This window comes from Arvicanthis niloticus, chromosome 12 (genome assembly GCF_011762505.2).
Source record: "Arvicanthis niloticus isolate mArvNil1 chromosome 12, mArvNil1.pat.X, whole genome shotgun sequence".
Classification (NCBI taxonomy): Eukaryota; Metazoa; Chordata; class Mammalia; order Rodentia; family Muridae; genus Arvicanthis; species Arvicanthis niloticus.
In genome coordinates, this window is record NC_047669.1 from 20,028,180 (window position 1) to 20,051,580 (window position 23,401).

A 23,401-nucleotide genomic window follows, 5' to 3' on the forward strand; every position below is an offset into this window, starting at 1 on the left:
GCGCATGTGCACAGGTAAGCATAGTCACGTGGAGTGCACACCTGCACACAAAACACATATACATGTTTCGTACACACTCGCACAATAGCAATACACAATTGTGTGAAATCTTTATTTATTTATTTTTTTCATTTTTTTTTTTTTTTTATTCTCAGAAATCTTATTTAGACAGAATCTTTTGTAGTCCTGGCTGGTTTTGAACTCCATAGGCAACTAAAGATAGCCATGAACACTGGATCTCCCTGCGGTCACCTCCTAAGGGCTGGACTTACAGGCATGCAGCCCAGGACCAGGCTTTGAAATGTTGTCTGTTGTTTTAAGACTGGTTTGCTTATACAAGCCTCAAAGTCCTGGACTCAGTCAGTTCTCCTGACACAGCCTCTGTAGTGGTTAAAATGGTTAAAACCGCAGGTGCTTACCACCCACACCTGGCTTAAAGAAGTGGGTCTGTACATTCTACAAAAATAAAAACTGAATTGACACCACTTCTGCTTAATAAAAATCCACAGCTCTAATATGTAAAAGAATAATCAGTTTGTCTTCATTTGGTTAAACTCTTGGCAGGCACCAGATTCATTGGTTCCTCCCTTCCTCCCTCCTTCCCTTCCCTCCCTCCCTCCCTCCCTTTCTCCCCTCTGTTTTTTTTCTTCCGGACAGGGTCTTACTATGTAGTCCTGGCTGGCCTGGAATGTTCTATGCAGAGCTCAGACTCCCACCTTCCTTTCCCTCCCAAGTGCTGGGATAAACCCGAGTGCTGGCCAGTAACATCAGCCTCACTGAATTGGTCAGCCAGAGAGCAAGCTCAGAAAGAAGTCCTCTGAAAACTGCTCTATGTTTTTTTTTTTTTTCCCTGCAGCTTTATTGTTTATTTTGCCCTCAGCTCCATATATGATTTCCATGCTAAACATTCTGCATATTTTCTCACCCAAAGCATATTTCTCATGTTCTTTTCATGGAATTGGGGAAGCATCTGTATAGTTTTTTGTCTTTTCTCTCATCCCTATCTACTTGCAAGAACTTTGTTTTCTCTTCCGAATGTATAAATTTTCATTTTAGGAAATTTGGCCTGCTGTGTCCTTAATAATAATACCAACATATACATGGCATACAACAATGCCTTGCCAAACTACTTTCTCTTTGTGTGTTCCTTTGTGTGACACTGAGGTCATTCTTTAGGGACTGTGGGCTTTCTTCTGTCCTGGACTCAAGATCTGGCTGATGCTTCGTATCTTGAGTAGAAGCAAGCAGGCCATTCAGTTAGTTTTAGAGACAGTATGCACATCCACATCACTTAGTATCTGTGAGGGGATGATTCCAGGGACCTAACAGATATCAAAATCTGTGATGTCCAAATTCCTTATGAAAAATAGAACTGACTCCAGCTCTGGCTTCTTTAATACCTCATACAACATAAGTGTTTATACTGTAGTGTTTGAACAAAGTAGTGTTAGAATAAAGACAAGAGGAACAAAAATCTCTATGGTGAAACAGGTAGTATTTCCCAAATGTTTGTCATTCCTAGTTGATTGAATCCACTGATGTGGCACTGACTGGCCTGGAGGGCTGAGTACATAGCACTGACCTTGGACTGCCCTTCAGATCTGTTGTGGGGTATTGGGGGAGGTGTGCCAGGTAAAGAGAGCTCAAGGATCAGCACAAGCTAGTGGGACTGACAAAGTTTAGTGGCGGAGGCTCCTTTGGCCCAGTCTTTGATAAGGACTTGAGTTTCATGCGGGAAAAAAAAAAAAATCGCCAAGTGGAACTAGCCAACAAATGCCCTGTCAGGCAGCCACCTGGGTGGAGAAGGTAGCGGTTCATAGTGTCCTGAGCCTGGGTCCCAGAAAGCTTAGAGGATAGTTAGTTTAGGAGAGTCTAGAGCCCTGGGGAAGTCTTTGGGATTGGGATAGAAGTACATTGCTCCGGGAAGAAGCCCAGGGATCTAGATCTAAGAGCACAGATTCCAGAGCTGGAGTCTAGGAGTGGCCTTGCAAGGCTCTGCAATCCTCTACCAGAGCTGCTGCTCAGTCCATCCCTCCTTGGGTTGCCCCCCAACCCACGGGGGGGGGGGGGGGGTGACACTGGTATCTGCTTGCTGAATCTAGCCCACAGACACATTTTGTCTGACATGTTTTTGTATTCTCCAGAAGTGAAAGCTGGGCAGAGTAGTACACACCTAAACTCGTGGCACTTGAAGGCTGGAGGCAAGGGGATCAGGAGTTCATGGTCGGTCATCCTGATAAGCCATTAGAAACAGTGATCATGCCGGGCGGTGGTGGCGCACGCCTTTGATTCCAGCACTTGGGAGGCAGAGGCAGGCGGATTTCTGAGTTCGAGGCCAGCCTGGTCTACAGAGTGAGTACCAGGACAGCCAGGGCTGCACAGAAAAACCCTGTCTCAAAAAACCAAAAAAAAAAAAAAAAAAAAAAAAAAAAAAAAAAAAAAAAAAAAAAAAAAACCCAGTGATCACAGGAGTGTTCACATAACTGGGTTTAATGCCTTGCTTTTTCTTTGACTATTTGTGTTTATTGTATTGTTTGTTCCTTGCATCTATTGTATTGCTAGACCCTCAACCTAGAACTGACCTTATTACATGCATGTAATCAAAATGGTATAAAAGCATAAAGGAAGAGGGGGTATAAGATAGGGGGTTCTAGGGAGGGGAAATGGGGAGAGGAGATGACATCTGTACTGTAAATAAATAAAATATCCAATAAAAAAAAAGAGTTCATGGCCACTTTGCGATACAACACACACACACACACACACACCCCACAAGTATGTTGGTGCACACCTGTGGAGGCAAGAGGATTAGAAGTTCCAGGCCAGTCCTACTACATAGCAGCTTTGTAGCAAATTTTAAGCCAGCCTGGGCTACATGAGACTATAAACAAAACAAACAAACAAACAAAAATGGTGGAGGTGGGGGGAGGCTGGAGAGATGCCTTAGACAACCCTTGGAGATGGCCATTCTAGAGGAACCAGGTTCAATTCCCACTACCCACATGGCAGCTCACAACTGCCTGAAACTCCAGTTCCAGGAGATCCAATACCCTCACACAGACATATGTGCAGGCAAAACACATAAAACACATAAAATAAAAATAAAGAAATCACTAAAAAAAAGTTACTAGTTAACCCTCAGTTCGGATCTCCAAGTGCCTTATTTCTCATTTTCCTGTTCCTAGCCTGGACACTGTCAGCTGTGTTGAGTGGCTGTGGCCTTTAGACTAGCTGGAGTGCTGTCTCTTCTGTCCCTTTCCCTACCAGTTGTTTCCATATTTGCTGCACTCAGCTCACCTTACCTGCTATTTGTGGGTATATTTGCACGTGGGGTTTGCTACCTGTGCGGCTCCAGAACTCCTTAGTTCAAGTTCTCCTTCCTCCCAACAGTAAGTGCTACATCCATTTGACAAAAAGATCCTGAAGCCATCTTAACAAGGCAGTCAAAGGCTGGCAAGATGGCTCAGCTAGCTAGTAGAGGTGCTTGTCACGCAAGCTTGGTGACCTGAGTTCATCCTTGGAATCCACATAAAGGTGGACAGAAAACTGACTCTATGAAATAGTCATCTGAGATCCACAGGGTGACATGGCATGAACTGTACACACACACACACACACACACACACACACACACACACACACACACACACATGTGCACACATGTACACTCACACACAGAAACATACACAGATACAAGAAATAATTTTAAAAAACTATATTTTTAAGAGACTTCCTAACTCATCAATGATAGTCGTTTCCCTGTAAAGAAATCTTTCAACTAAAGGTGTCTGTGTTCTTTCTTTCTTTCTTTCTTTCTTTCTTTCTTTTCTTTCTTTCTTTCTTTCTTTCTTAATTTCTTTCTTTCTTTCTTTCTTTCTTTCTTTCTTAATTTCTTTCTTTCTTTCTTTCTTTCTTTCTTTCTTAATTTCTTTCTTTCTTTCTTTCTTTCTTTCTTTTTGGTTTTTCGAGACAGGGTTTCTCTGTGTAGCCCTGGCTGTCCTGGAACTCACTCTGTAGACCAGGCTGGCCTTGGACTCAGAAATCTGCCTGCCTCTGCCTCCCAAGTGCTGGGATTAAAGGCATGTGCCACCACTGCCCGGCGTCTGTGTACTTTCACAAGCCCATTAATGAAATCGGGAGTTGGGAGAGTGTGTGTCCCTTTCAGCACTTAGCTTGGAGGAGAAGCCTTTGTTTTGTTTTTAAAGGAAAAGAGCTAAACTAAAATAATACTAGATTATGAAATGTTATAAGGTCAACTCTGCGGTGCACTTGAGAATGCCAACCAGGAATGAATGACTGGATTTCTCAAACGTTGCTGCGGGGTTGGAAATGACAGATGCCTGAGATGCCTCAGTGGGGACAGACATGATGGCCTGAGCTCAGTCTCTGGCACCCACAGGACGGAGGAAGAGACCTGACTCCAGCAAGTCCTCTTTTCTTTTTTTCCTCCTTTCTTTAACAGGCTCTCATATATCCTCAAATGGCCTTGGGCTCACTGTGTAGCTGAGGGTGCCTTTGAACTGCTGATCCTGCTGCCTCTACCCGCTCAGTGCTGTGATATGGGTATGTGCTCCATCTCCTTTCCAGAACAGGAGTTTCTGGGGAGTGGGCTGCTGAGCCTGCTGGCCTTTGATTCCAGCTCTCAGAAAGCCCAGCAAGGAAAGACCTATGTGATTCAAGGCCAGCCTGGTATACATGTATACCTGTATACATAGCAAGTTCCAGGAAAGCCAGGGTTGCATAGTGAGAGCCTGTCCCCGAAACACCAAACCAAACCAAAAAACCAAAACAAAACAAAAAGAATGTCTGTCCTATGATACACCAGTTATACTTCTGGGCATTTTACCCCAGAGAAGTAGAAACTTCAGTTTACACAGAAACCTATATACACAGACTGAGGCTCTAGCTCAGTACTTCAGCATCTTTCTTTCTTTTTTTTTTTTTTTAAATATTATTTATTTAATGTATATGAGTACACTGTTGCTCTCTGCAGACACACCAGAAGACAGCATCCAATCCCATTACAGATGACTGTCACCTACCATGTGGTTGCTGGGAGTTGAACTCACGACCTCTGGAAGAGCAGTCAGTGCTCTTAACCACTGAGCCATCTCTCCAGCCCTACAGCATCTTTCTAGCATGTGGAAGGCCCAGGGTTTAATCCCCAGCACTGGTAAAAACCCACAACTAAATAAAACAAAAGCTGTACAACAATGATCACGGCAGTTTGTGTAATAATAGCAGATAAGCTAGACACAACTTGTATGTACATGGGGATGGAGGGACGGACTCTGGTATACCTGTGTGCACAACAGAACACTTCTCACCAATAGAAAAAAATGAACATTTGACATGTGTGGCAAATAATAGGAATCATGAAGGCCTTGCATTTAGGTAAAGGCATCAATAGGAAAAGGTCTCAATTGGTATGGGCTATAGACCAGTGTATAAGGCCTTAGGTTCAGTCCCCAGTACTGCTAGGAAAAAGGTCACACACACACATATAACACACACACTATATATAAATATACACATATCACATACATATATACATCACACATATATACAACACACATACATCACACTCTCACATGTGTATTATGTATGTGATACATATGTGTGTGATATATTAAATGATATTCGTGCTTATCTAGTATTTTCTTTTTTTTGGGGGGGGGGGATGTTTTCGAGACAAGAGTTTCTCTGTGTAGCTCTGGCTGTCCTGGAACTCACTCTGTACACCAGGCTGGCCTCGAACTCAGAAATCCGCCTGCCTCTGCCTCCCAAATGCTGTGCCCCGCCCCCAGCCCAGCCTATCTAGCATTTTTGAAAGGACTGAAAACAAAAAGCAAAAAAATAGTAACAAAGAGAAAGAGAATAGTTACCTGATACAAAGGAGCAACATTGGTTTTGGCTTGTCCCAAAGAAATGTTGGACATGGTGAGGAAGAAGACCATAGCAAGTGGTAGAGCGAGCTGCTCAGCTCATGGTGGCTACCGAGGGGAGAGGAGGGCTGTGTCCAGGGATAAAACATGCTCTTCAAGGGCACATAGCCTGCTTTGTCCAAATAGGGTTCCCTTCCTAAAGTTTCTACTCTTATTTCTCATGAATATGTCAAACTATGATATTTTAGCAATCCCTTGCTAGGGTTAGAGCCCCCAGAACCTAATCACCTCACAAGGGCCCTGCCTCTGAACCCTGCTGCACCGAGTGCTAAGTCAACACATATACAAACCACAACAGGTGATATGAGGGGGGTTCTTTTGTGATCAGAGTGGTTGCTTTTTTGGGGGTGGGAGGTGTTGTTTCAAGACAGGGTTTCTTTGTGTAACCTTGGCTGTCCTGTCCTGGAACTTGCCTTGTAGACCAGGCTGGCCTCGAACGCATGTCCACCTGCCTTTACCTCCTAAATGCTAGGATTAAAGATGTGCAGCACCATAAGCTGGTAAGGAGTGGTTCTGTCTTCACTGTGGGGACAGACCTTGCTCCTACACAGGATAGAGGTCAATTCTAAACATGTGTGTAGATGGACATAGATTGAGGGGTCACAGACACTGATGAGTTCTGTAGACGTTGTTACAAGCTCCTGTCAATCTGCAGCTGTTGGCGTCTCTCTAGTTTTATGTCACACCAATGGGAGAAGCTGGGGGAAGAGATAAATGAGCTGTTTGGCCCTGTGTTTGTAACTCCGTATGAGTGTACAGTCATTCTTAGAATTTATTATTAGTGGTGCCCATGTGGAAGTGGGGCAACTTTGTGGAATTGGTTCTCTCTACCTTTAGTGCGAGTGGAGCTCAGGTTGCCAGTCTTGAGAAGCAGACTAGCAGACTTGCCTTCACCTGCTGAACCCTCTGGCTGATGCTTTCTATTTTTTTTTTAAGAGTTATTTTTATTCATGCTGTGTGCTTGTGTGTATTATCTGCCGTGTGTGTGTGTGTGTGTGTGTGTGTGTGTGTGTGTGTGTAGGCGCTCAAAATGCTGAGCCATCTCAGACAGGGTTTCTTCTGTGTAGCCCTGGTTGTCCTAGAATTTGCTCTGGAGACCGGCCTGTCTCTTCCTCCCGAGTGCTGGGATTCAAGGCTTGTGACATACCATGTGTGGGTGCCTCTCCTTATTGTTTTAAAGTGGGTGACTGCCGGGAAGAAGAAATTAAGATGGAAAGGAAGCAAGCTGAATGGCTGACACTTGTATTGGGAATCGAAGCAAACAGCAGTATGGCAAAACAAAACAAAACAAAACAAAAAAAACAAAACCAGGAAGTATTTCTAGAAGTTTATAACCTACTGAGAGCCTTCAATCACTCTTACTTTGAAGTCATGGTCTGTAGTCTTCTTCAGTCTGCCCATTTTAGATGGCTGTTTCTTCATTGTCTCTTAATTATTTTCAGAAACAAAGAATTAGATCTATTCGTAGTAGCAACATTATTCATCTTAGTCCATTGGGTGTAACCCCATGCTTTCAGTTCTTTCTAGTTATTAGCTTCTCCACAGCTTAAAACCTGAAAGTTAGCTTCTTTGCTGCCAGACGTTTTTTTTTTTTTTTCCGTTTTAAAAATACATCTGAATTTGATGTCATTGCAGTTGCTAGAAGTTGCCAGAAGGCTGTCCTCCAGATAACTGTCCCTTGCTCTAGCTTATATCACTGTTTTGTTACAATTAGCATTCAGAATATGCACTGTCATCTTATTAAAATTTATATATATTTTTTTTAGTGGAGAAAGCTCATGGAGTTTATTGTGAAGCTGTCGGCCCATCCCTGCTTTTCTTAGTTAACTGTGTTTGAATTCAGCTGAACTTCTGAGCCTCAGCTACTTCAAACAGCATCGTGATTTACTAAGGTTAATGCCTGAGGGAATATTAACCTTGCAGACAGTAATCTAATTCAGTGTCATCACAAGTGCGGAAGTTTGGAGTTTCGCCAAAAAGCACTATTCAAATGAACATTCAAAGGGTGGGGAGGTGGGAGTGGACAAAGAGAATTCCAGAAATGGCTCTTTAGATATTTTAATGTCCTTTCCCTCTCACCTCAAGGGTTATGTTTAAGTATTGCAGAGAGGTGCTAAATAAAGCCTTGAGATTGTGATGAAGAAATCATAATGAAGGTACTCCATCTCTCATTAAGTTCCCGATAACTGTTCGATATTCACTGAACACATTTAGGTTACCTAGCTGACCTTGAACTAGTGTGTGGGTACAAAGGTCAGTAACTGTAAATCCTTCCATTGTACAGGCAACTAAGGGTCTTGGTGTTAGTTAAATGAGGGCACTCCTAAGAAAGGCCATGATTTAGTGAAGGTCATCAAAGCTGCCAAAAGATGGGTCAACTAAGCAATCTTAGGTATGTACAGATTATAACCAAGTCTTTACTGACATGCAGACCGAGGTTTGGGCCCAAAGAAGTCCTGACTGGGATCGCTTGCTTTTTCTCGGTGCCCACATCCTGCATCGCGGTTTGCAGACTCCAACCAGGTTTTCTGGTTTCAAGGGTGCAGGGTTACATCTTCCGGAAAGAGAGGAGAAGCTATGTAAGAGAATAAAAGAAAGAGCCAAGAAATCCTGGCTAAACCCTTCATCTACGTTCCCGCCCCTTCCACTTCCCAGGGCCCGGACCGCTATTAATCCCCATTTTTCACTTCTCGGGGTGCTAGACACGCACCCGGCCTCAAGGAGAGGACGTTCCGCCCAGTAGCTTTCTCAGTTCCGATTTCAAAGCGTTTTCCTTTCAGGCCCATCAGGGGGACCCCCCCCCCCCCCCCCAGCGCGGGCCCCGCTTCCCCGGCCACTCTGCGCCGCTGACACGCAGGCGCTGGAATCAAAGCCACGCTAGGTCTCGCAGCCAGGTCTCCCCGCCAGGCGAGGGCGGGCAGCCCGGAGCGCTTCCTGTGTGCGAGGCTTCCCACAATGCACCGCGCCGGCAGCAGCGGCGACCGCGGCGACGCTCTAGCCGCGCCATGTCTGCCTCTCGACTGCTCTGGGAGGAGGAAGAGAAGGAGGAAGAGGAGGAGGAGGAGGGGGAGGAAGAGGAGAAAGGCGCAGGGGTGGGAGCTGTCGCCGGAGCTGCCACAGCAAAAGTTCTTTCCCCTCCCCCTCGCCCTCCTCGCCGGGCCCGTGGGAAGGTCGGAGCTGCCGCCGCCTGCAGTCAGTGACCGCGCGCCTCGGCGCCAGCCCGCGGTAAACGCTCGGCCTGGCAGGCCCGGGCCCGGGAGGGCGGGGGAGGGGAGGGGGCGGCGCGCGGGGTGGGGGGGACGCGGCGGCGACGGCCTGACCCGCAGGAGCGGCGGGCCAGCCGGGGGGCGGCCCGGGAGGCGGCGGGCGCAGGCCGCGGGAGCGCGGGGCTGGGGGACGCGAGGATGGTGGGTTGGGGCTTGGAGAAGGAGAATGACGGGGGCGGCGGAGGCGAGCGGGCGGCCTCCGAGGCCTGCGGCCGGTGTCGGGTAGGAAGGAGGTGGGATGCACGCGGGGAGGCCTCGGGGTGCCAGGCTGTGGGCGAGGAGGCCGGCCAGACCCCAGGGCTCTCCGCCGTCTTGGTGCAGTGCATTATGCACCGCAGGCCTCGGTCGCTGCTGCTGCCTCGGTGTACTCTTTGGCTGCAGGGAAGGGCAGGGGCTGGTGAAAGGGGATTGCTTGCAGGAAGCATAGTGGGAGTGCGAAAGGGGCGAAAGGGGCCGGAGGGAAGATGCCGGATAGGTGGAGGAATGCCGGGGGTGGCTGCGGAGCAGTCTTGAGGATTCTGGGGGTGTTCATTGTGCAGATATGTTAGGTGTTTTATTATGGAAGGAACCGAAGCGTTTTCCAAGGCAAAGGAAGAAGGCTAGAATAGTTAGTTTCTGCGGATACAAGGAAGAGCGTTTGAAGCCAGAGGAGTGCTAAATATTGGAGAAGATGCAGGGAATGCATAATAGAATAGACAGATGTAGCATAATTATCAAATGCTGGCCCAAGGTCTAAAGAGTTATTCCAGATGGGCCAGAGTGGCCTAGTTCGGAACCTGTTTGGGCTCTTCAGTAGATGACATCCGGTAAGTGTGGGTCCCCGCTTGGTTGGGGTCATTGAGAATTAGTCACTTAGCCTGTAGATTGGTTTGAGACATTTTAGTGCCGCACTAGTGAACTGAAAAATCTTTGAAAGAGACCTTGAGAAACCGCCTGGCCTATGGGAATTCTTGAGGCCACGGAGTTAAGAATTTTAGCAGATTGCGAGTATTGTTTGTTACCGGAGGATGGATGAACACTGTCCTGGCAGACACTGGAATAGGAATTAACTTGGTCTGGCGGTTTTCTTCTTCACTGCCTAGCTTATATGGTTCCAGAAGAGCTGGTGCCGTATTTCAGCCTAGGTTGCAGGACACAAGATTATAATTGTCCACGTCGAGAGTTGGTGCATTATAGTCTGGTCTGTGGAGCTCCATCTGTGGCCCAAAGAAATCTAGTTGAATTGGTTCTGTACCTCGGGTTGGCGGGAGATCCTTTTCCATTCACAATTCCGGATGTACTCTGTCACGGAGGCATGATGTTATTAAAGAAAATAACATCTGCAAGCAAAATGTAGGCATAGAGGATCTAGACTATCTGTGGTGATCTTAGCTTACAAGGCGGACAGGAGTGGTTATCATGATGCCTAAGGAAACCTGAAGTGACCGATGAGTCTTCAGTATGATGAAGACGGACAGTTCTATGTTAGGAAACCCAAGTTCTTTTTGTTGCATTTACTGAATGCACAGTAGATCGTGTTTTTCAAGAAGGAACACTGGGTGAGGACAGTGTCTTGTCTTTTTTGTTTTTTTTGTTTTTTCTCGAGATAGGGTTTCTCTGTGTAGTTCTGGCCGTTCTGGAACTTACTGTTGTATACTAGACTGGCCTCGAACTCATGGAGATCCACCTTCCTCTGCCTCTTTAAATACATGTGCCACTGCCAGGCTAGAACAATGTGTTAAATTCTATTTGGATAGTATTCACCTTTTGTTATTAAGAGATATTACATAATGTGTTGTGATATCACTTTAACTGAAGAGAAGATGAGTATGTTAAATGTGGCAAATCTTTTTTATGGAAATTGAAGGAGAAGAGAATAATGGGGAGAATGGAGTGTCGTTTGGAAGAGAGAAGGCAAACTTAGGTATCACCCATTCCTTTAGCCAAGGTGCTACTTAATACATAAGGTGGGGAGATTAATTTTTCTTATAGAAATAACTGGAATTTTTATTTTGAAAAAACTTGGAAATTTTCCTGTCAGTGCATTTAGATTTTCTCACTTTTAAAGATTTTTATTTATGCATATTTATTTGTCTGTGTGATGTGTGCCATGGATGTGAGAGTACCCAAGGAGGTTAGAAGAGAATGTTGGCCCCTTTGGAGCTAGGGTGACAGGCAGTTTTGAACTGACTGTTGTGGGTTCTGGAAACTGAACTTGGGTCCTTTGGAACAGCAGGAAGCAGGCTTATTAGCTGCTTCTTTGGGCATTTTAAAGAAGAGCTCATTTGATATGATGCACCAGTTTTTACTGTCATCATGGTATCCGTGGCTCAGTTTTTCTCTGCTGCACTAGTATTGTGTATTGCCATTTCTTACTACAGAGCACCAAATACAGTATGTTGTTTTTCTTATGCAAATAATATGAATATGTATGTAATTAAAAAAAAAAGCTGTTCTAAGGGGACTAACAGTGAAAAGCAAAGTCTTCCTAAGACTGTTGCCTGCTATCTACTAGTTCCATATCTAGGATCCCCCCCCCCCCCCACCATGCGCTTCAGAGACAGGGTCTGTTGCTGATATGGAACTGGCTTTGTAGACCAGGCTGGCCTCAAACTCAACAGAGATCCACCTGCCTCTGCCTTCCAAGTGCTGGGATTAAAAGGCCTGCACTACCATGCCCAGTGTACTTTTTTGTTGATGTCCCCCCAGACTGGCCTCTTCAGTGTGTAGGAAAGCTGCCCTTGACTTTTGAACCTTTTGCCTCTTTGATGTCTGCCATTACAGGTGTGAGTTCCACATCTAGATTCTGCAGTGCTGGGAACTGAACCCAGGACTTTTTTTTTTTTTTTTTTTTAAACAGGGTTTGTCTGTGTAGCCCTGGCTGTCCTGGAACTCATTATATGGATGAGGCTGGCCAGGAACAAGTGCTGGAATTAAAGGCCTGGCTGAACCCAGGTCTTTTTTGCATGTTGGGTAAGCACTACCAACCGAGCTCCAGCTCCAGCCCACAATGTTTTTGTTTTTGTTGTTTTTCGAGACAGGGTTTCTCTGTGTAGCCCTGACTGTCCTGAAACTCACTCTGTAGACCAGGCTGGCCTGGAACTCAGAAATCCACCTGCCTCTGCCTCCCAAGTGCTGGGATTAAAGGTGTATGCCTCCACTGCCCAGCTCCCACAATTCTTTTCTTAGCCACATAGTGGGCATGGTGGAGTGCACCTTTAAGCCTAGCATTTGGGAGGCAGAGGCAGTCAGATGTCTGTGTGTTTGGTGCAGCCTGGTTTGGTGTGTTAGTTCCAGGACAGTCAAGGTTAAACCAGGGCTCAGTTACAGAGAGAAACCTTGTGTTATAAAAAAAACCCAAACCACACTTTATACAAAATACCAGTTACTGCATGGCATTTTCATACATGTATATAATTGCTTTGATCATATTGATCTCTCTGCTGCCTTGTCTTACTCTCCCCCACATTTGTCCTCTGTCACAGGCTGCTAGTTCTAAGCATTAATTTTTTTTTGTAGTTCATGTTTTTCTCTGACTCTCCCAAGTAGTTGGTAGGTTTTCATCACTTCTGTTCTTTGGTTTATGGACGTATGCCACCATGCTCTGCCCCATCATTTTTCTCTTTACCAAGATGACATCATCACTTTGGATCATGACTACCGAAGTCAGCTTTCCCTGAGTGAAATGGATGAATAGCATTGATGTCTTTTAGTTTTCATTCCTCCATTCTGATCTTCAGTTATTTTTGTGTATTAGATGTCTTATACTTTCAAATGATCTACCTTGATATTAAAAATGTTATTTTTAAGTTTAACTTTTATTTAAATTTTAGGAATTACTGCATGAGTGTGGGCACATGTGCAGCAATGTGAGTGTGTGTGGAGGTCAGAGGAGAACTTTAGAAGTCAGTTTTTCTGCTCAACCTTTATGTAGGTTCCAGAGATTGAACTCAGGTTGCCAGGCTAGCTTGCATCAGTAAGCAGCAAAGCACATTTACACACTGAACCATCTCGATGGCCCTACCTAAGCCTTGAGTTTTAGAGGTTGAAAAACTCAGTTTAGAAACTTTAAACCAAGTATGTTAGGATGTATCGTTTGACTTCCCACTATATTAGAAGAGGCTTTAAACATAACTTTAAAGAGGGAAAGAAAGTTTTGTTAAAGTAGTCAGAAGTATTGGCTGAAATGAGAAAGGGAGGCTTGGACCCAAACAAGATTTGCAGGAACCAGCGTCTTTGCCACACTAGCTTTGCTGGCTAGAGATGAGGATGCTTGGAAGCAGTGATTGCTTGTCTGGCTTGGAATTACCCACCAGGTTGCAGTGTACTTCAACAGTCTTCTGGAGAGCTTTAGTTGATGAAATGTGGAAATGTGTTAAAATGACCTCTTAATACTCATCCCAGGGGTCTGAGGTCTTCCCTTACCCATTTGAGATAGGACCATGCTAAATTGTCCAGCCATACCTATGTCTGGAATCTCTCAGCCCCCCTGCTTCATTCTTTTGGATTACAGGCACGTATTACATGCCTGGCTATAATTTTTTTTAAATTGCACTTATTTATTGTGTGTGTATGTGTGTGTGTGTGAACATGCACCATGGTCTAAGTGTGGAGGACAACCTGAGTGAGTCAGTTCTACCTTGTGGGTCTGTGGGATTAAACTTGGGTCACCAGTCTTTGCAGTGAATTCTGTCCCCCCACTGAACCATTTCCCTGGCCCCTCACTATAACTCTTAAATTTTTATTAAGTAATGGAGTGGTGGGGACATATGGTGGACAAATCTATGTTGCTTATTTAGAAGAATGGAGTTATTAGGGTTGGTAAAATTGCTTAGCTGGTAAGTGTTTGCTTCCAGGTCTGATAACCTGAGTTCAAATCCTGGGACTTGCATAGTAGAAGGAGAGAGCTGACCCCTGCAATTGCCCACTGACCTCTACGTGCAAGTGGCACGCACACACAGAGTAATAATAAGTACTAAAAAGAATGGAGTCAGTGTTTTCAAAACTGTGCGTGGAGTTGAGGTCTATAGCACTATAGATATGGGGAGTAAGAAGATACTGTTCTATTTCTTTTAGGAAAGCTTAAGTAATCGTACTCCTCTTAATGGCAAGATTTCTTTCACATGTAGTCGTGAATATTGAATCTTCTATTTCTTCTGTTCATTATCCCTGCTCCTCCCCCTTTTGGTATTGCACATTACATTTAGGGTCTTGTGCATGTTAGGCAAAGATTCTGCCTCTGGCCTAGCTGTATTCCCTCTGCATATTCATTTATATCAGTTCTCTCCCTTGCCTTCTTTTGGAAAATGCCAATTAGGTTGAACCTGTTCTAGAACTTCGACTTCATTTAATCTTTGAAGAAACTAAACAGCTTGCCTTTTACTAAATATCTTTTGCATGATTGCTGGAAGGCATTATTAGTCATAACACTCCAGAGGCAGAGGCAGGAGGCTTTCTCAGAGTTTCAGACCATCCTGGTTCATATAGGGAGCTCCAGGTCAGTCAGGTCTACATAGTAAACCTTGTATCAGGGAACAGAGCAACACAGGAGTGTGTGTGTGGGTTTGAGTTTGAGAGATTGGAGGACAAATGGATATTTGGTTGGATACTCTGCATTTGTGGAAGAAGGTGGAATAGATTAGATCTGACCTCTAATCCTGCATAAATGTTGAAGGGGTAAGATCAAAGGGCCTTTTCTAATCAGGGTGGTTTAATCTGGTCTGGAGAAGGACACTGGTTTCAGTGTGTATTTTCTTATCTCTAGCTGTTTGAAGGATCTGATTTGAGGGGTAGGGAGATGTCTCTGGGTGAGAACCCTTGCTGTGCAAGCATGAGGACCTGAGCTTAAATCCTTGAGACCCATAGAAAAGGCTAGAGCGGTTGCACCTATGCCTGCAGCCCCAGTACTGTGTGTAGGGTAGTCGTGGGAGCAGGGGTAGGCAGAGACTGGAATGCCTGCACAGTGGCAGATTCACTGAGAGACCTTGGTTCAAGGGAATAAGTCAGGAGCCAATACACATTCACACATTATTAAAACAGATTAAAAAAAAAGAATCCAATTTAGCTAGCCATGATGACACAAGCCTGTAGTTTCAGTACTACAAGAGGTGGAGGGTAAGGCAGGAAGATTTTGAGTTCTCAGTCAGCCATAGCTACAGTGTTGTGTCCCTCTTTTCCCCAAATCCCAAACAATTTGATATAATCCATTTTGAGAAAAATTTTAAAAAAAAAGTTGTTTTTTTTTTTTTTTTCTCTATGAGGTGAGAAGAACAGTTGTGGAACAATTCAGTAACTAAGAGGTCAGAAATTGATTTTTAAGTTTTTAAAAAATTATTTATTTTGATGTGTGCATGCATATGGGCACTGTGCCATAGTGCATGAGTCATGAGTGCGGAGGTAATGGGACAACTTACAGGAGTTGGTTCTCTCCAATCTTGTAGGTCCCAAGAATTGAACTCAGATTGTGGGACATGGCAGCAGGTGCCTTTACTAGTCTTAATCAGATCTTTTAAAATATAAATATTTGGGCTAGAGAGATGGCTGAGCAGTTAAAAGCACTGACTACTCTTCCAGAGGTCCTGAGTTCAAGTCCTAGCAACCACATGGTGGCTCAACCATCTGTACTAGGATCTGATGCCCTCTTCTGGTGTGTCTGAAGAGAACGACGATGCACCTTTTGTGGAACACCTGTTCTGATTGACTTTTTAACCTCTAGCACTGCTTTATACAAGTATTACCGAGTGTTTGTTGTGTGCTGTTGGGCGAGGGCTTTAAAGTCTATACTTGAGATGTGGTTCTTAGGAGTACATAGTTCTCTGAGGGTGGTACATTTATAAGTAGTACAAAGTATAAAGTTCTGAGTATCATTGTTGACAGATCTTTTTAAAACCATTTTACATTAATTTATTCTATGCATTTGGAGGTCTGAGGACAACTTGTCTGTTCTCTTCCACCCTGTGGATACCAGAGATGAAGGTCAGGTTGTCAGGTTTCTTACTTAAGTTTTGATTTTCTGTTTTTTTTTTAAGAAGTGCTAAAGACCAATCAATATCAAATAGAGAAAATAGAGACAAGTTTTACTTACAATTAGGTAGTCAAAGTTGGGAATATTTTGGACAGTGTTGACCGCTTTACAGTTAGGCACTTTCTAAGTGTTAATTGAGCAAGTCAGATGATTGGAATGAATTTTAAAAAGTATGGGGTAGCTTTGTTTTGCTTTTTGAGTTAGGGTTTCATTTGTAGCTGTAACTGGCTGTCCTGGAACTCTGTGTAGACCAAGCTGGTCTGAAGTCACAGAGATCCTTGTGCCTGTGCCTTGTAAGTACCGGGATTAAAGGTGTGTTTCACCAAGCCTGGTTGGACAAGGAGTTTTGAAGACTGTCAGTAGCATCAGAGTTCGGAGTATTGGGATATTTGCTAATAGTATTGGGGAAGGAGAGAAGGGGACAATGCTTGGGATGTTTGTGAGACTCCTAAGGGATTTCAGAGAGGAGTCACTGGGTTCCAGGTTTCTTGGGTAGCCATAGAGTCAGTCTACTGTCTGGATCTATTTGAATGCTTTCTGCCTTCTTTCTTTTATCTGTTCCTACTGAATTGTTTCTTTCTGAATTACCTTATGTTGGGCAGATTTTTGAGCCCCCTGTAACAACTGTGGGGTCTTCTCCATCTTTGTCTAGTGCATCTTTTAGTTTGTTATCTTCTGAGTCTACCTTGAAGAGTCTTTGAGGAAAGAGCACACCTGAGTCAGTCTAGCCTGCTGTCCTGACATTTTCCTGCACACTCTTCTCAGCTACTGTCTGAACTTCGGATGGGACAGATTGTTGTGAGGGCATATGTGCAATGGATGCACACATGCCTGTTGAACAAATAAGAGAATGGGAAACTGTATGAGGTAGGTAGTTCAGGAGAGCTGAATTATCTTTTCTTTTTTGTTTCACTCATTGATTTATAATTTGCATTTTATATAAACAAGAATTAAGGGGATTGATAAAAACGGGTGTACTAGAAAGAAATGAACATTGCTTGAGGAGATGCAGTTGAAGAAAAATACCTTAAGTATAAAATGTGGTCAGTATGGCTGGGCCTCATGCTTGTAACCTGGCACATAGAACAGGAGGATTGCTACAAGTTTGAGGGGCAGTTTGGTGTACATAGCAAATTCCAAGCTAGCTAGGATGATGGACTGAGAAGCTGTTTGGAAAGCTACCTCCTCACCTCCTGCCTCCAAAAGGAGATTGATTGGTTTAGATGTTGGAGAGTGAGAACTAAGGTGGAAGAGAATCAGATTGTGGAGAAAAGTGATTCTGAAAGAAGGAAATTATCACGATAGGTTATGTCTAATGAGAAGCAGGAGAGTGATGGGAGGGAGGTAAAGAGGATTGCTTGAAAGGGCTATTTTTGAGGAGGAAGATGGTAAGACTACTTGAAGCATGAGAGTTAACAGAAGTTTATACATAAGGCTTTCAGAAAATTCGTTGCTTGATTTTCATTTAACATATATAAAAGCATTGTTAGATGTCATCAAGAATGAACCCTTTGGAACCCTTTATGTTTCTGAGGGAGCTAGACTTGTGCACAAATACACAGTGATCACAAGTGTGCCACAAACAGCAAAGTGTTCCATAAGAAAATGTCCACTGTTACTGAAGTTGCAGAATGTATTTAACTGTAGAAGAACTTGGACTGCATTGCAGTGCTGCAGAAATGGGATTTGAAAGCCTAATGTAATACTGCAGATCTGGTACTCTAGTACTCGGAGACAGAGGCAGGAGGATCCAGTTTTTGGCTTACCAGAGTCGGTCCGGGATACATAATGAGACCTTGTCTCAAAAAAGAAAAAAAGAATACATCAAATAATTTAAAAAGAACATTTTAGTTGCAGAGTTTGGAGATGAGATATCTAAGATCTATGGGGAATGGCGTAGTATTTACATGATGACCCATAGTAAAAAATACAAGGTATGTTTCAGTTAATACGTGTGTGTACGAATATATGTATATGTAAAACAAAAAAATTCATAACTAAAACCATCTTTACCAAGGTAGATACTTTTATAGTAGTATATCCTATTCTCTTTTTAGAAAGTTCTTTCATTATTTTGTGTGCATGGGTGTTTTTGTCTGCATGTATGTCTGTACCCATGTTCATGCAGTGCCCCTGGAGATCAGAAGAGAGCATTGGATCCCTTGGGATTGGAGTTAGAGACAGGTGGGAGCTGCTGTGTGGGTTCTGGGGATTAAACCTGGTCACCTGGAAGAACAGCCCGTTCTCTTTTAACTGCTGAGTCATCCCTCTAGCACCCACCTCCCTTTTTAAAAAGATGGAATCAGACTGTATAGCCCTGTCTCACTATGTAGACCAGGCCTTTAATTTAGAAATTCACCTGCCTCTGCTTCCTGAGTACTTTGATGAAAGATGTGCCATGATGCCCAGACACCCCCCCCCCAAAAAAAAAAAAAAGAAAAAGAAAAAGAAAAAGAAAAAGAAAAAGAAAAAGAAAAAGAAAAAAACTGGCTTAGGGGGTTTGGGTTAGGAACATAGTTATCATGCATGAAATGGGTTTCATGAATTGCTAAATAATCATAACCTGTAGTTTAAGTACAGAGGGCTAATTCACGAGTAGAGCATATTATGTTTTAAAGTAGGAAGAGTTAGTCTGAGTTGGGTAGGATATGGATGATAAGTAGTTTGTATTTGGTGGGTTACTCTTGTGCTTTGTAAGCAAACAGAAGTTGTTTTTGTCTTAGCTCTTGTATTTACGCATCCTGTGATTGTAGAGTATTATTTCCTTTTCTGAATCTCCACTTTCTCATCAGAAAATTGATACATCATTGTACCTTTCTGACTAAGGTTGTGGTGGGGATTTGATGATGAGAATATGTTAGCAATAACATTGAAGTATGTTAATATCATTAATGTGTAGTTACAGAATTCTGAATAGAGGCTTGTCAAAAGCTATATATTAGACAGATTGACATTTCTTTTCTTTTCCCTTATATCCTAGGCCAGTGCTCTACCAGTGAGTTACGTCTAGGCTTATTTATTCAGTCTGACAATAGAAATACCATATAGCATTGGGGCAGTGTGGTGGGAGATGAGAAGACCAGGTAGGAGGCTCTTAACGACGAGCAGAAGGGCTTGAGTTAGTAGCATCAGCAGTGTTGGAGGCGAGAGGGTGGCAGGGGTGATTGCAGTGGAGAGACTAGGTAGCTAGATTCAGATGACAGCAGCTGAAATTGGATTGTATTTTTGGGTAGAATGGTGGGGTACATTACAACAGACAGTTTCTTTCATATAGTAAGAGTTTAATAATTTGTTGTATGATTAAATGTACAAACTGGGATAGAAGGAAGGGTATTACATGTATTTTTTTGATGGACTGCCAGAATTTACTTTGGAATCTTTGTATACTTATATTGCACAAGGTTTTATGGTAGGCAGTGAAAGGCTATATCTATGTTTATGGTCTATTTTCTTGAGGAATTTAGGGACAAAATATGCATCTGTCTATGACACAAGTAATTCGACAGCTTTGATCAGGCTTTGTGGAGAAATTGGTGTGTAGTTTAGAACTTGAAGGAGAGGTAAGATTGTATAGGTCACATGATGAGGGTAATAGAAGTGACAATTCTGGATGTGTTTAGGGGTTGGTGGTTTAAATCATCTATAATTATGGTTCGTGTTGAGGAATGGAAAGAAAGCAAGCTAGACAATAGTAGCGGGGAGAGCTCCAAATCCAGAGCAGAGCCGTCTAAAACATTTTGTTTATTGAAATACGGCCAGTAAAGTGCTCTAATCCTAAAGGCACAGGATAATATATTTCAAAACTTATTTTTATTTATTTATGTATTTATTTACATGGCTCCCTCCTAGTTTAATATGTAGGAGGTTTCTAACATTTCTTCTATTCCCATAAGCTCCCCAGGTGTCACCTCCAAGTAGAAAGATATCTTCTCGAAACCACAATTATTATTTTAATCTCTTTGTAACGGTGTAGTTCTGTGTGACTTTGAACTTCTTATAAATATAGTCTTACCTCTGTCTTTTCTTTTGCTCAAATCATGGCTGTGAGATTCATTTCTGTTGCATGTAGCAGTGATTTATTCATTGTCATTCCTCCTTAGGTATCTCTAGGTCACTGTTCCACAGTGTGTTTGCCTAATTTACAATTGTTGGACAACTGAATAGTCTGTATTTGAGGAACTCAAAGAAACTTTAACTTGATTTAAGATATAATGGGGCACCGTTGATGAAATTTTGTTTTCATTAATGAGTTTTGATTGGGGAAGTAAGAAGAGGGTTTAAGAATGGAGTCTTAAGACATTTTCCTTGTGTGATAGAGACATGACTGAAGAAGACATTTACAAGGCTGTGGCAGAGTGTGAAGTGTTGAGGATGTAAGTTGGCAGTAATAAATGGTAGGAATAAATAGTGACTGAGGGCTGTTGCGCTGTTAGCAGGAGGAAGTGTCAGTTAGTTAGACTGTCTCAGTACTGAGGGCTGTTGTGCTGTTAGCAGGAGGAAGTGTCAGTTAGACTGTCTCAGTACTGAGGGCTGTTGTGCTGTTAGCAGGAGGAAGTGTCAGTTAGTTAGACTGTCTCAGTACTGAGGGCTGTTGTGCTGTTAGCAGGAGGAAGTGTCAGTTAGACTGTCTCAGTACTGAGGGCTGTTGTGCTGTTAGCAGGAGGAAGTGTCAGTTAGTTAGACTGTCTCAGTACTGAGGGCTGTTGTGCTGTTAGCAGGAGGACGTGTCAGTTAGACTGTCTCAGTACTGAGGGCTGTTGTGCTGTTAGCAGGAGGACGTGTCAGTTAGACTGTCTCAGTACTGAGGGCTGTTGTGCTGTTAGCAGGAGGAAGTGTCAGTTAGACTGTCTCAGTGTTCTGGAACTTAACATGTAGACTTAGTACTAGACCTGCCAGCCACCCAGTAATGACAGAAACTTATTACTTATGACTGCTTACACCTTACAGCTCAGGCTTATTTCCAACTAGCTTGTATAACTTAATCCTGCTTATACTAGTCTATGTTTGCCACATGGCCTGCTACCTCTAACTCAGTTATCATATTTCTGATTTCTTCCATGGCTGGGTGGTAAATCTCTCCCCCCATCTCTATTTTTTCCCTAGAATTCCTATCTCTGCCCTCCTGCCTTTCCTCTCCTGTCCTGCTATTGGCCATTCAGTTCTTTATTAAATCAATCAGAATGTGATGGAGAAGATTCTTTTACAAAATACTCAGGGCAGATGATGATCCAGTAAAAATAACAATACCAAGGTCCAGCTTGTACTCAACTCTGAGCCAGTACAGAAATCAACGTTCAAATAAAACAAAGACAACCTTTACACAGTGCATAAAAAGATTATTTCAATATCTCTGTATAACCCTGACTGTCTTGGAACTTATTACATAGACTAGGCTGGCCTTGGACTCACAGAGATCCACCCGCCTCTTGCCTCCCAGTGTTAGCATTAAAAGCATGGGCCACCATACCTGGCTTTATAAATACATAAAATAAAAAAGAAATCAACAGATGCTCAGATCTTTAGGGATAACAGGTTGAGGCAGAGGGTGACGAGTGAAAGCTTATTTCTGGGGAGCTGAGGAAGATATCCATGGGAAGGAAAGTGTTGAGGCAATAATAGTAGAAGAGAGACTATTTTAGAAAGTTCCAAGATGGAGAATTAGAGTACTCAAATTTGGGTAAAGAGGAATGGACTTCACACAAGCAGAGTCTAGTTTAGAGTCATGAACCGAGAATCTAGTGTAGGAATGCTGTGTAAAATCATGCATGTATAAACCAAGACAGGTCTTTAAGCATCTGCCAAAGAGTGAGGACTTGAGTGGGGGCCAAGGGCCTGGCACGTAGGACCTAGCTTTTCTCTGTGGTCTTCAAGAAGGCAGATCACCAGAATGCATGAAGTTACTCAGTGGACTAAGAAAGATGGCAACAATGGATGTAGAGTTGTATTGAGTTAACTTTAGGAAGGGTGGATACTTTCTTCTGTAACTGGAGGCAAGAAGGAACAGACAGGTGAAGGAAGATACAGCATTGTAGAAGCTGTAAAGAGGATTACAGGTGCCAAAGGTATGGTCAGAGATTTTCATGAAGGGACTTGAGTATGAGTGGGATTAAGCATTTATGTATGGAAATGCTTTATGTTAGTTGATGGGATGAATAGTTATATTTAGAATAAACCATGGAAGATTCAGTGGCTTTCTGCTGCTGTTCTTAATACCCAGTGTGTGAGTGTGGAGAAAGCAGGTGAGGACAGACTCACTGAAGAGATGCACAGTGAGTGTGGTAAAAGACAGTGGTGTTCTGAGGAGAGCAGCACGCAGGACTGCTGGTCATAGTTTGTAGGGAGCAAGTGAGGCTAAATGCCAGGAAGAAGCAGGGGTCAAGCAAGGCATGATGGTACCAATACTCAGTAAACTGCGGCAGGAAGACTAAGTTCAAAACCAGCCCAAGCTACATCGCAAGGGCCTGTCTCAAAAAGATGAGGTATATATATATATATATCTCTGTCTGTCTGTGGTTAAGAAAAGAGAATCTTTGAAGTCATGAAGCACACTGAGTTGATGGGTTGTTTTTTAGTATATATATGTGGGTAGCTGATGTGGGTTATCTGTAGGAATGAGGAAGGTACCGAAGAAGAAAGTTTTTGAGCATATTGTTGAGCTCATTGAGAATAATGGCTAACCTAGAACAAAGCAGAATTGAAGTCATTGGAGGAAATATGTCAGAGATTGGTGGATGGTGTAGAAGGGATGAAGTGCACAGTGGGAACTACCCAGCAATCCTTGAGTGATAGAGTAGTAATAGGAGAAGCAGAAAGACATTTTATCAGGCTGAAGGAGTAGGAGAATAGTACTTTAGACATTGGAGAAGCAGTTTATGCAGGAAAGGGTGAGTTTGAGAAGAGTAAGTGGTTACAGCAGTCTGGTCAAGAGGTGAAAAGTCTCGTTTCTGAGGTATGGGATTGAGAGAAACAGACGGATTTGTTATAGACACCAGTTCTTTGATTTTTTTGTACAAAGTAGCATTTGTAGAATCATAATCTGTAATATTCAGATAAACTTATTTGAGAGATACGTGGATTAGGAGGGAAATACTGAAAATGAAGTAGAGTTCTATCAAAGATGAGAGGAAAGGAAAGGCCCCCTTTTTTTTTCTTTTTAGAGAGATGGCCAGTAGTAGTCTAGGCTGTCC

At 43.2% G+C, this 23,401-nt stretch overlaps 1 protein-coding gene and 1 long non-coding RNA gene across 4 annotated transcripts in view; one reads left to right on the top strand and one right to left on the bottom strand.

Annotated features, from left to right (window-relative positions):
* Positions 1 to 7,987: 7,987 nt before the first annotated feature.
* Positions 7,988 to 8,918, bottom strand: LOC117717935 (uncharacterized). The gene is made up of 2 exons (XR_004607986.2): positions 8,656 to 8,918; positions 7,988 to 8,499 (listed from the first exon to the last, which is right to left on the bottom strand). It is a non-coding gene; the product is annotated as an uncharacterized LOC117717935 (long non-coding RNA).
* A 32-nt stretch (positions 8,919 to 8,950) lies between these two features.
* Znf148 (zinc finger protein 148) overlaps positions 8,951 to 23,401 on the top strand; it is a 119,664-nt gene continuing 105,213 nt past the window's right edge. Inside the window, exon 1 of one of the 3 annotated variants that reach the window (XM_034514947.2) lies at positions 8,951 to 9,170. The gene's annotated coding sequence lies outside the window, so the exon portion shown is untranslated. Of the gene's footprint in view, positions 9,171 to 9,333; positions 9,353 to 9,756; positions 10,018 to 23,401 lie in introns of those variants that run through there. The other 2 variants (XM_076942840.1, XM_034514948.2) reach the window with 2 other exon arrangements.